The following is a 12,308-nucleotide window of genomic DNA, read 5'->3' on the forward strand; positions in this document are numbered from 1 at the left end:
AAATTGTCTCATTTGATTGTCAAATGTGAGGTTGGATTGTTTCTGTGTGGCTGACACACAAAATCTGTGGTAATCTAAGGTAAAGAGTTCATGTCGGGCCTCATCTCTCAGATAAATTCTGCCTGTTTGCTCTGCAGATTTCATGATTTGTTATAATGAACCGGTGAGACCGGATAAAATGTCTGTTCACAAACAAACTCTCAAAGATTTTTATCACAACACTTGATCACTCAAAGTGAGGTTTTAAATAGGAAAAATTAGATTATTTTAAAATTGCTATAACTGTGAATAACAGGCAAAGCTACAACTACTTTTCAGCTAAGTAACGGCTTGACCAGTTCAACATATATACTTTTTGAATCTAATTTCAGTGTAAATAAGGCAGACTTACAAAGTAATCCCTTTATGTGATCTGTGACTGTATTCTGTCAATCACCTATTTAAAATGTAACAGATCAGCTTGTCAGGTTTTATAGCAAATCTTCAAAACATTAAAGTATTTACTGTAGATTAAAAATAATGATACTGTAACAGTAAATGGAAATAACCCTCATCTCACCACAACAAAAATATTCATGAGCACTAGAGGGAGCCCTCCGCCTGCAGATAACTGCTATACGCTCCTTAAAACTTAACATTTTTCTCTCCTGAGGAATTTTAAATTTTAGAGAGGAACGAGTAATTTTATATATATCATCCCACTGACAGCCAAACAACCCACATGCAACTAAAATTGGGTGAATGATGTTTTACATTGGTCCCTCTCTCTCGGCTCTGACCACAGCCTGGCTTCGACCACAGCCTCACCTGCAGCTCATTTCCCTGCTTTCACTGAGCTTCCTCTCCTTATTTGACTGCATCTGAATGCAGCGACAACCTCTAAAAAACCCACAAACACCCACAGAATTCGGCCAGATGCGTCCGCCTTTTCAAGCAAAATAAACAAATAAATAAATAAATCTTGCGCCTGGGCTTTTATTGCAGTACCAAACTCTGCAGCTGCCCAGACTGAGGCCATCCTGTTGAATAAGTGTGTCACCTTGAAGCACACAGAAACACACACACACGGTGGCATCTGGCATGAAGCCTAGCCTTCCTCTGTATTGTGTGATGACGTTGATGGGAGGCCGGGCAGCGTCACAGCAGGCCAGAGGGCACTGCTGCCCCTCCATTTGGGTCAGGGCTGGACTAATTTGGTGACCATGCAGCCCCTCAAACATCTATCACCTCCCCCCTTCTTGTACGACTCATTCAGTCTCGTCTACCTCCGTACTCTGACGCCGACCTCCTCAGCCTTTCTATGCTCCGCTCACCCCCCCCCCTCCTTCATTTGAATCCCACAGTGAGGCCTCTTTGTCCAGTAGCTGCCGCTGCATTGTGCTGAAAAGGGAAGCAGAGTAAATGGACAAGCAAATGAGTTTTCTCCGACAGCTGACTGCAGTGTTTGAACACACACACACACATACACACCAACACATACAAGAAAACATGCAAAGATGCAGCCATTCAGGAAAATGTTTTCTTGAACTGAATGTTTTTTTTTCTTTTCCTGGGTGTCCCTGACCTTTGACCTCAAAATGAAGGTGTCTATTAGAGGGAAGACAGTGGAGAGAGCAAACATTACATCCCTCCTCACCTCCTCCTCATAAACAGCCGCAGCAGAGTTTTCTTTAGCTGATAATGTTACAGTTGTTATGTCAGTAACTCTTCAAGATCCATTTGTCTAATTTTAGGCAACTTGTCCTATTAAATACTCCACTCTGCTGCCATTGGCATCCCTCTGTGAGCTGAAATGCTCAAAATGTTGAGGCCATAAAACCAAAACAGCTGAAAGATGATAAAGATGATAAAAAATTTCTAAAGTTTTTATACCCATTTTATCAGAAGATGGCAAGCTCAGCTCAACTCAAAGACTGGAAACACGATAAAGCAGCAGCAGTCTGTTTGGACCGCCGTTTCTACCTGTATACAGATTACTGTTTGTTTGTTTTTTTTAATTTAAGCATCAAGTTTATTCCAACAGCAAGAAGGTTCCTGGTTTGAATCTGGCTTAGGTCTTTCTATATGCACTTTTTACATTCTCCCTGTGTCTGTGTGGGTTTTCTCCAGGCACTCCAGCTTCCTCCCACACACCTAAGAAGTACATAATAGGTTAACTGGGAATTCTAAATTGGCCTTAGTTGTGAGTGTGAGCATGAGTTGTTTGTCTCTTTGTGTTAGCCTGGCAACATACTGGCGACCTGTCCAAGGTGTGCCCCACCTTTTGCCCACTGACACCTGGGATAAGCTCCACCTGCCTGGACCCTGCAGCACAGGACAAAGCAGGTTAAATAAATGTATTGATGGATATAATTTATTTCCAAAATAGGATGTAATATATAAGCAGAGGTTTTTTAAATGCTAAACTCCGGCCAAAACGAATGGTAAGAGTGTACAATGTCAATACCAGTCCACTGTGAATGGATTCCTGATATTAATATGTTTGAAAACCTTTACTGGTCTGTGGTGTTCTCCCTATAAAGATAGCCTTAGACCATCATGCATGCACCTATTCCTTTAAGGGGCAGAGAGAATCTATTTGTGGGTCTGAAGGTGGAAACGTGCACTCACCTGATGGGTTTACTTCCCCCTCATGTTATCATCACTCTGTTAAAGTGGACTGATGGGTGTGCAAAGGTCAACAGCTAGCAGGTCACCTGTGTGTTTTTTCCTACGTTCTCATGTTTAAAGGGACATTCCACCCCAAAGCAGGTTCAAAATAAAAGCTAAATAAAAAATAAAAACCTAAATATTGTCTTTTGGAGTGTGGAATGTTTTGGTCCTTTCCTGGAGGTCCCCAGCATTATAACTCAGGTGAAAGTCAGGTCTTTTCTTTTTGAATTACAAATGATGAATTAGAAAGGTTTTGTTTTTCAGTATCGTGGTGTTTCAGTGTCTCCGCACCACTTCTGCAGTGCTCATGAGCAACTCAGAGTCCCTCTACCTGATCTGTTCTCCTACTCAGCCGTGACCTTTCTGTGGAATGCACTGCTGTAAAAACCTATAAAGTTGTTTTTACACGCTATCTCTGTCTGACCCTGCTTCACCTGCTTCGGTTCTTCTTTGCCCCTTTTTTCAGCCCCTCCTCCCTCCCCCTCCTCCCTCCTTGCAGCTCCTGAACTGTGACCGCTCTGTAAAACAGCACAAATGCAGCAGATGTGTGACGGCCGACACCATTAACAGCTGTCGGCTCTTATATCAGCTCCTGTGTCTCACACCAGCCTCCACTTTAAAGTCTCCAAACAACAACGGTGTGAAACGCAACGTTACATTAGAAAAAAGGACAGAGGTGTTTTTCTTTTTTTGATTTTAAGCTTTGTATTCGATAAGAATCAATAACTAATTATCAAGTTGATACAATTAAAAACATAAACATATGTAAAAGCACAAAAGCTGGAACATATTGTGTGCTATATGTGCCCAAGGCTACTAGCAGAGAAGCCTTGTGACAGGTTTTATACTAATTAAATAGAAAACAAACATGAGTAGGAAGAGGATGGCCCAGTCCCATGGGTAAGAGCCTATCTACCATCTACCACCTCTCCTTTCTGTAGACTTCAATGGTCCTCAGCGGTCAACATGCAGTGTTCTATTGTTTATTTATGAGGACATGTTGTTTTGGTTAATACCCATGTTTATGTATGTATTTATTTATAGAGTCAGAAAAGCTTGTGTTAACTTTGAGTTTAGATGTACAGACCAGTAAGCATCCTCACTCTGACCTCATTGTTCCTTTCTGCTGTTGGTCCCCTGCTCTGCATCTGGCTTGTTTCCAGGCCCTTGCTGCTCATCTCTGGCAGCTCTGTCCCTTGCCTGTTGCCTTTGGTGCTCCCCTCCCCTCAACTGAAAACTCACTCCTGTTTGGCCTTTGCCACAGCCCAAGCCCCTACTTCATTCCTGTTCCCGGCCCCGGCCTGTGAGCTCCGACCCCCCCTCCCCATCAGTCCTAACCTCAGCTCCAGCCCTGGGTCCCGGCTTCTGGCCCTGAGCTTCTAGCTACTACCTTCTTTCTGACCCAGCTGCTGTCGCCTTCCCAGCCGTCCAGCACAGCATGAGAAGCCTAGCAGCTGTTGATCAATGGGCAGCCGGGACCAACGCCTGCCTGTCCCCTCCCCTGACCTCCTACCCTTACGCACACACACACACTCATATGCTCCCCAGGGAGGCAACAGATGGGGGTCAGCCAGAGGAAAGGGGTGTGGTGAGCTACAAAAGGGCTGGGTTAGGTGTGTTTCCTTTGCCAGTATCTATATCATGAGTGTTTTTGTGTTTTTGTCTCCACAATTATAGATTCATGCGTGTGTGTGTGTGTCTGTGTGTGTCTGTGTGTGTTTGAGGGGCTGTGGCTGGACATTTGCTTGCTGCGTGTCTCCAGCATGGACAGGTGTTAGCGTCAGCAGTGTCCAGACTCGTTTCGGCAGCTGCTGCCACCCCTCTCCTCTCATCTCTCCCTCCCTCCCCCCTGACAGATGTAGCCACACCACCACCACCACCTCTCAACTTTTTTTTTTACGGGCCCAGCCTGTTTTGACTTTAAATATTTGCCCAGGAGGCGCTTGCTGTCTTTGGTCTAAAGGCAGTGTGTGTGTGTGTGGGTGGGTGGTTGGGGGGTTGAAGAATAAGAATAAGAGTAGGACACGGCACACAATGTGCTGACATAAATACACTGGTTTGTGTATGAATATATACCACTATGTATACACACACACACACCTGTATGAGCGGAGGTTGAGACCTGGTTTGTCCTGTTTTGACTCAGCAGAATAAAACTCTGACCCTTTGCAGAGAGCCTCATGACACCTGACAGAAATGTAGAAACCACAAAAAGTTTGACTTTGAATGTGTTTAAAATTACTGATAAAAATAACATGTCAGTCTTTGGACCCCTATTTGACAATTATAGTCAATAGTCAACTGACAAAAATATCAATAACAGCCACCAACATCTGCCCTTTGTTTTCAGCTTGAAACTGAACAATTAGCACTCAGTGGTCAAACGGCTCCACCTCCAATCAGCAGAGATAGAAACATGACATCTAACAGTTTCACTCCTCCCCCGGTGTGATGATATGACACTCTTGAATTCCATGTGTAATGACGCTTTCAGCCATGAGTTAAAAGGACAGTGAGTGTTAGATTTTATTCATCATATGCCCATAGCATGCCTCTAAATGTGTTAGAGTGCTATATTACATTTAAAGTTATTTCATGTTGGTGTTTAAATAGGCAATCGAGTGAATTAAAGCTGGATTAAATGATTTAATTTAATTTATTTATAAATATTTAGGTTTCTCCAATGTATGAAGAAATGCATATACAACAGAAGGTTTCAGCTACAACCAATTTGTCTGATATCACTAAATAACCTAACATCTGCTGTTGTGCACATTTTCACGTTTTCTGCATCCAGTCAAAGTGAATTTATGATACTTTAAATAGTTCCTCCTGCCACGCTGTAAGTTTGAGGCAGGGCAAATGTTATGAAAATGGCTGCAGAAAGCAGGAATGAAGCTGTAGTCAACAGAAACTCTGATAGGCTAAAACAAATGCTAATCACAAGGTGACACATGGGCGGTGAAATGTGTTTTTCAAAAAAGAAAAATCTCCAAAGAGCGACTGAAGCTTGTGATCCGTCACTGAGAGAGAGAGAGGGGGGAGGTAGAACTTAGAGAGAAAAAATGTGGATATAAAAGAATGATATACAGTTGGGGTTTGGAGTTGAAAGATAATTAGAACAGCAGTGAAGGATTCTGCTGCTGATCCCAGAAAAAACACCTCCGCCAGCTGGGTTCAAAGTCCAGGAGGGAGGAAAGACAAGAAGGAGAGAAGACGGAGGGAGAGAGAGAGAGAGAGACAGAGAGAGAGAGAGAGAGAGAGAGGGCCACAGGAAGGGAGAGATTTGGGGATCTAGGAGAAGAGTGGTGGAGCGCACCTTGTTGTGCCATCTGGGCCGACTCCCCCACCACAAACACACACACACATATATTTCCTTCTCCTCCTCCACTACCTCCTCCCAGCCCATTAGGATGGAGGATTAAGGTGGTGGCAATTACAAGATGCAGCCGACAGGAGCGTACCTGGCAATACATTTAACTGTCCAGGGGGGAGGGAGGGTGAGATGAAGAGGCAGGTCGAGAAGGTGGCAGCAAAGGAGGAGTAACAAATGAGATGGGTGGGAAAAGGAGCGTAATTAGAAAAAAGAAACTGCACACACACACACACACACACACGCACATCAGGATTGTTATGATAACAGCAAAAAGAAACTTTCCCCACCACCAGCTCCGCCGACTCATCTTCAAAAATGGCAGAGTGAGCAAGTGAGTGCCAAACAGATGCTGGCGCAATTGCTGCCATACACACACACACACACCCCTCCACCCCCACCCTCCTCAAATCTGTACAGCCACCACCAACTCTACACCTCACCCCCTCCACCCACCTAGCCAGCCAGGGGGTGGTGGGGGCTACAGCAGCTATGGATGGCGCCCATATGGCCACAGCTGATGGGGGTGATTGTCGGTATTGTTCACTTTGTCAGCGATCCTGGGGATGCGGGAGAGAGCTAATGATAATGCAGAGTGCAGATGTGCTCCGGAGCAGCCCAGTCGTTAAGCAACAACAGCTTGTGTTTTGTGTGTGTGTGTGAGGAAGAGAGTTACAACCACAGCTGCTTGCCAGCCTGTCTGCCTTCTTGTGAAGACCTTCTGGAAGACCTTCTATACTCACACACATCCACACCTATACATGTCGCTCAGACACACACACACAGCTGCTTAGTTCTTTAATGCTGGTCGGTCTGAACATTCAGCCATTCAAATGACATCCTGTGCATGACACTCAGAGCCCAAGCTGTGAGGTTAATAGTATTTTTAGACTTTTTAAACAGCATGGTTATAGAAAGTCTCAGATTCCAGAGACACATAGATGCTGATAAACGTGGACAGAAGACCCTAAGCTGAAAGTTGCTCCTCTTCAGGCAACAAATCATGGGAGAGAAGATGCTCATAATCTAAGCACTTAGTGTTAAAAAACAGCAAAAAGTAAATAAAGGATGAAGAGAATTAAACTCTTGATCTGATGGAGTACTTCACCACCACCAATCAGTCTTTATGTAACGTCATACAGCAGCATGTTGCACTGTACCCTGTTGTCAAAGGGGTACTCCTGCTAAGAACAAGTGTTTGCATGTCCTTCACAAACTGCCTTTATTTTTTTAAAGATGAATTTCCACCACTTTCATTCTCATTTTAAGGTCTTCTTCCTATGACTCAGTGGGTCTGTCAGTGTCTTGATGACCTGAGCTTTCACTCCACCAGCACCACAACATCTTCTTATGAAGATGCTCCTCATTTGGTCTTCCAGCTGATACCATGAAGGAACTACTTCATTTTTTGCACCACAGTATTCCTCTACATATAAAGGACAGGTCAGTGCATCAGGGCTGGTAAAGCAGGGACGTCTCTGTGTGAAGTGGTTCCTGTGTCTCTCGGTGCACCAGTTTCTAGGCAGCTGAACTGGAAACCATAAGTATCAGTTGCTGTTTGTCTATGTGTGCCATCTCTGTGATAGACTGGCAATCTGTCTCAGTTGGACTCACCTCTCACTCAGCGTGTGCTCGGAAAGACTTCAACTGCAGGAAACCCCCCAACAGCCTCAGAAACGTGAGCAAGTCGAAAGAAAAGATCCACTCATCTATACATGAGATGAGTGATGGCGAAAGTCAGCATTATTCTATGGGTTAAAGACATCCAAGCTCTTAAAGGACAAATCAGTGCATCCCTGGCAACAAGGATTCTAAACATTGTTGACCTTTTGTGGTGAGAATTTATAAATTTATCACATGAATTACTGATTACTATGTTTTAGCCTTTAGGTATAGTTACATTCTTTGGTGTAAACACAATTTGTTGTGACAGTGTCATCTCAAAAAATTAGGCAGCTGACAAAAGAGAAATGAAATTCCCATCTTAGGAACCAGGTCCTGTTTCCTTCCTTAGTAACTACCGGATGGTAGACAGTGGTGAGGCTGGCAAATTCACTTATTTTTAATGACTTCCTCGGAAAAAAACGATGCAACAAAGAAAAGAAGAAAACATCCCGGCCGCTCCTTTTGGTTTATGTCTCCTCTCTTCCTTCTCTGCTTCTTCGCCACCACCATACAGATGGTCCCAAGCTGCCTTCAATAATCCAATGCACAACCATGCCAGTACACCCCAGGCTACACCCCTGATGCTACACTACTCACACACAGAGAGACAGTGCCAGTTCCCTAGGCAGGACCCCTGTCTCTGTAGCCCAGATTGGATCACTTTGGTTCAGCATGGAGCAGTAACACGGGCCTCAGGGCTCTACATGGGCCTGCAGGGTCCCACGTTGGCCTCAAGTAGCTGCAGCTACAGTGGAAAGAAGCTCAGAGGCCTGGATGTGTTATCTTTTGATGATGACTACTATTATTATTACACAAGCTGGAGAGGCCACATGTTATCATGAGGAGCTGACACAGACAGAGAGCTGTGAAGAAATGCAGTCATAAGCACCGAACATGAACTTCTTCAGAAAGACATGAGGAGTTTACAGGGAGGAGTGGAGCGAGGATAGACACAGGGATGGAGGTAAATAAAGAAACAGGAGGGATGGAAAAGGAGGATGGATACGCAGAGGGAGGGATGGACAGAGTGCGGCGGATGGGGGAGGGATAGAAGAAGGGATGGAAGGAGGAATGTGACAGATGGGTCGTGCCTGGCCAGAGCTGGGAGGGAGCGGAGAGGTTGGCATCACAGGGTGAGAGAACACACACAAACACACACAATACACACACACAATATGCATGCGTGTGCGCCACTTAACTCCTCACATGCACATTCTCTGCTGTCAGGAGTGTTTTCGGTGTCTTTCCTTGTGTCAAGAAAACGTCGACCATATGATAAATAGACAAATAAATGGCGCCACAGACATGTTTCACATACTGTTTGCATAATTTAATTTGCTCCTGCAATCAATCCCCCATGCTGGATGGCTAACATAATAGTTCAATATGTTGAGTCTATTTCAGGCTTTCACTTAAAAACGAGTCTGACATGAAATCAACATTATCGTAAACCTTCACATGTTTTTGTGTTAAGCTTGATTAGGTTGGATAAAATGTGTCAGAGCACACAAAGAGTAAATTTGTATCAGTCTAAATTGCCTTAATTCAACATATTGTTTTGCCTCTGGTATTGCATTGCTTCACAATTACCCTGCAGAGTGCTTGTAACGCCCTCACACTGAACCATGTGGCACTTTTACCTTTTAGCATCATATTACATTGGCAATGTGACATCACTGGATAGGGGTGGTTTTAGTCGATGTAGATTTAAACGATATATAAGCATTGATTAAAAAAAAATATACCCTCTCACCTACAAGCTGTCTGAGTAAATGTGATACCACCAACAAACACAAACCATGATACAAAAAAAACATCGGGGGAGGTTAGCCGGGCTAGCTGTAGCATATCTACACAATTGCTTCATGTTGATTCAACCTTATTATACTTGTAATAATAGTCAAACATAAAAGCAGTGTGATTTAATATCACAGTTTGATAAACAGTGGCTAAACTGATCAAATCTGTTTCCATGATGATTGATCGCAGTGAAAGGTAAGTTTAAGCAACAGGTTGCAGTTCACTTCACAGCCACTGGTGTCACTATTAACAAGGATTTTCTGATTCTTATATTATCACTTCATCATTGGCCCACAGCTGTTTTGGGTTTCTTCTTCATTTTTTCCTTTCGTTAAATATATACACAGTGTGTGTGTTGCTCATGATTCATGTTCATTAACTGTTAACCTGCTTTTGTAAATCCATCTATGCCGTTGCAAAACCTAAAAAAAATCGTAAAATGTTATTAAAAACATTCAGTTTGGTACAAGACACATGCTGCACACTTATTTCTGCATCTTGGCTGTGACAAATCAAATCACACTTTGAATCCTGTGATGTGCTAGATAGGATACACAACACAGACACAGGGATGGGAGCTATTACCCAGAATTCTGTGTGTGTGTGTGTTTGTCCCTTTTATCATGTCTCCGCTGCGGGAGGAAAGACATGACAGGGAGAAATGAACTTGACTCTTCCACAACACACAGCTGGCCGACTGCTGCTCGTTTGTCGTGTGTGTGTGTGTGTGTGTGTGTGTGTGTGTGTGTGTGTGTGTGTGTGTGTGTGTGTGTGTGTGTGTGTGTGTGTGTTTGTACATGTGTACAACTCAGCAGGCAAATGCAGCAGATGTCCAGGACACACACACAAACACACAGAGTACAGTTAACACAGTACCAGCAGCAGTGGCGGTAATGCGACAGGTTGAGTTAGTGACACTGAAGGACCCCTTCCTGTGACCCCCATCAGGTCACCGTGGCGATGATAAAGTGCTGAGTTGTGCACATGTGTCCTGGTGCCAGCAGTTTCCACCAACACCCTGAACACACCCTGTTGATGCCCGTTATCTGAAGCACACACACACACACAGACGCACAGCTGGGCGAGAAGAACAGAGTGTTAATTTTTCCCCGATTGTTGCTTTGACTAAAAAAATGTAATTATTTTGGCACCTTATCTCAAATTTAATGTTCAACAGAGTCCTGAACGATTTCTCTCTGTCCTCCCCCACTTTTTTTCCTCTGTGTGTTAGTCTCTCCTGTCCATGGCTGTTCTCCTTCCATACAAGAATCACACAAAGGACAAGTACTGTTTAATCCCATCGAAGCCCAGCCCTAAAGACAGACCAGCTGGAGGTCTTTGTGTGTTTGTGTGTGCATGTGTGTGTTACTTACACAAACCACTGTTTCTCATGTGTGCAACCACTGTGTGCTCCTGCGAGTGTGTGAAAATCATTCTTTTCATCAGGAGTGTATGTAGATACATATACATTTAAATGTGTGTGCGTGTCTGTGCGGAGGGGGGTGTGCATGAGGGGTAAGTAGTATTTGGGGGCCCCCTCTCAGAGAGAGACACACAGATATTCAAGTTCGAGTTGCGTTGTCTTTTGTTTTCGGGGAGGAGGAGGAGGAGGGTGCAGTGGGTGGCTGGATGGATGGATGGCTTGCTGGGACACTGTGCCCCCTGATTCCCCCCCAACCCACCCTTAAAAAAAAAAATCTCCACCCTTACCTCCCCCATTTCTCCCCCTCCACACCACACCACTCCACCCCAGCCAGTGTAGTGCCACTGTATTGTCTGCTCGCAGGCGGGCTGCTTGTTGCTTGCCTTCTGTCCTGCTGTGCTGAGTGTCTGACAAAGGAGCTCTTTTAAATATGTAGACAATCCTAGATCACTTGTGCGCGCACACACACACACACAGACACACACACACGTTTGTCTCGTGCCCTCCTCTTTCTCTCTCTCTCTCCCTCTCATAGTCGATTCTTCTGTGGCGAGACCTGGCCTGGGAATGTTTCCTTTTTCACAGGGAATCAACAAGTCTCTGACAAAAAAAGGACACAGGAGGTTTTTTTCTCCTTGTGCTGTGATGTTGAGGGTGAAAACTGGAATATTGTTTCAGGTGGAGCTTTATATTTACTGCACAAACACAGGTAACTGATGGGAAAATAAACACTGAAATTCTTGATTATTTTTTCATACACCGTGTTTGTCACCCTTTAGATGCAAACATGTGCTCCAGCACGTTTCAGCCAAATGAGAGATGACTTAAATATGACACACAACGGTCAAACATCAGTCCACATATCCACATGACACTCTTCTCTTTATCTCTTCCTCCACTAACCTCCCAGCTTCCCTGGCAGCTTGGCAGAGTCCGCTCCCTGCACACAAGGCGGCAGAGAGTGCAGGGGCCCGGGCCCCAGACAGGAGCCCAAGCTGGTCTCAGCCTCCCAACATGTTGAGCTGGCCCGCCTTGGGCACAGCCAAATGGTTCTGCAGCTGCCCCTTTGTCCCCCTTCCTTAAGTAAACAAAGGACAGAAACAAATTAATGACCTACATTCACAGCAAACCTCGCACGGCCTCCTCACGAAGCGAGAGAGAGCAGTTGTCTACAAGCAGATGTTCACTTACAACGCTTGCAGATTGCAATTAATGATCAGCAGGCAGCACAGGAACCAAAAGGAGAGGGTTAATGTTGTTTCTGTCTGAAGTGAATGCAGAGCTGAGAGCAGGTAGCTCACACACACTGACTTCTTGGGAGCTTCCGTTGAAAAAAAAAAAGAGGGGCCCTCAGAAAACAGTTTAATAAAAATAGAATTCAAATATAAGGTGCCA

The sequence above is a fragment of the Parambassis ranga genome, chromosome 15 (genome assembly GCF_900634625.1).
Source record: "Parambassis ranga chromosome 15, fParRan2.1, whole genome shotgun sequence".
NCBI lineage: Eukaryota > Metazoa > Chordata > Actinopteri > Ambassidae > Parambassis > Parambassis ranga.